This window comes from Branchiostoma floridae, chromosome 14, assembly GCF_000003815.2.
Source record: "Branchiostoma floridae strain S238N-H82 chromosome 14, Bfl_VNyyK, whole genome shotgun sequence".
Lineage (NCBI taxonomy): Eukaryota > Metazoa > Chordata > Leptocardii > Amphioxiformes > Branchiostomatidae > Branchiostoma > Branchiostoma floridae.
This window is the reverse complement of record NC_049992.1, coordinates 21,791,553-21,792,695: the sequence shown is the minus strand read 5'-3', so window position 1 is coordinate 21,792,695 and position 1,143 is coordinate 21,791,553.

Sequence of the window (1,143 nt, the reverse complement as noted above, 5' to 3'; positions counted from 1 at the left end):
CCCCCTAACATTTAATTTGCGGAACTGCAGGGGCGTTTTTGTCAAGACATTCTAAAGAGGATAACTGCAGAAAGGATTGATGGATTGGCGTCATACTAGGCATGCGGGCAAATATGTTCATAATGATATACATTTTATGCAAATGAGGACTTAATTTGCATGATTAATGAGGAAATTGTATAATTCCATTGTTTTCAATAACTGGACTTCAATTAATGTAACACATGTTAACTATGATAGGTGGAATATAAGCAGATACCAAATATGGTAATGAGGAACTTATTTGCATAATTTATGTAAAAATTGCAAAAACGCTTTATGATTAATAATGGGAATTTTATAATTGTGACATGTGTACGTTAGTCAATGATGAACAATACCATGCATAAATTATGTTAATGTGCTAGTCAATTGCATGAAATTTACGAAAGCTCTAAATTTTCATGGAGGTATGAGGTCGCCGAACTCTAGTTTTGTCTAGGATTTTCGTGTTCTTGTGTATTTGTAGTTTTTTAAATAAACTGGGGTAGAGCGGCAGGAAGTTAGTATGAAAATGGTGTCAGCACAGAAGTCAGACAGATTAAAGTTGTTAACGAATCCTTTATGGATCCCAATGATGCGTAAAGCCTATGGGGAACTATGAAATAACACATCAAACCAGTACTGCGGAAAGGACACGTTAAGATAATCTTAAGGTACCCGGAAAGAGGTTGTAAAGAGTACTTAAAGAATAAAAAACGTGTCCTTTTAGTAGGATTTACGCATACTTAAATATCGTTTGTCGTGCCGTCATCAGAAATGGTAGAACTAGTCGTTAGTCAGAATCATGGTGGGAAGTCGACTGTCAGAATTGACATATATCCCAGGTCGTGGGGCTCAATAATAGGCCACTTATTCGAATTCATAGGTGATATCATTTAATATTTTAGAGTTACGTGCCTGACTAGACACCCTGTCACGACGTCTGAGACATGCATCAATGTCCTCTCTCTTTCATTCAGGTCACGCTTTGTCTTCAGACAATATCGTGACTACCCGGTCTGATCTTGTGACTGTAGCCTTTAAAGTTATTAGTTTATCCAAGGAGGTTAATTTGGTTTATCCATGTGAACCAGCGGTAAGGGAAATAAAAATTTAGGCCGG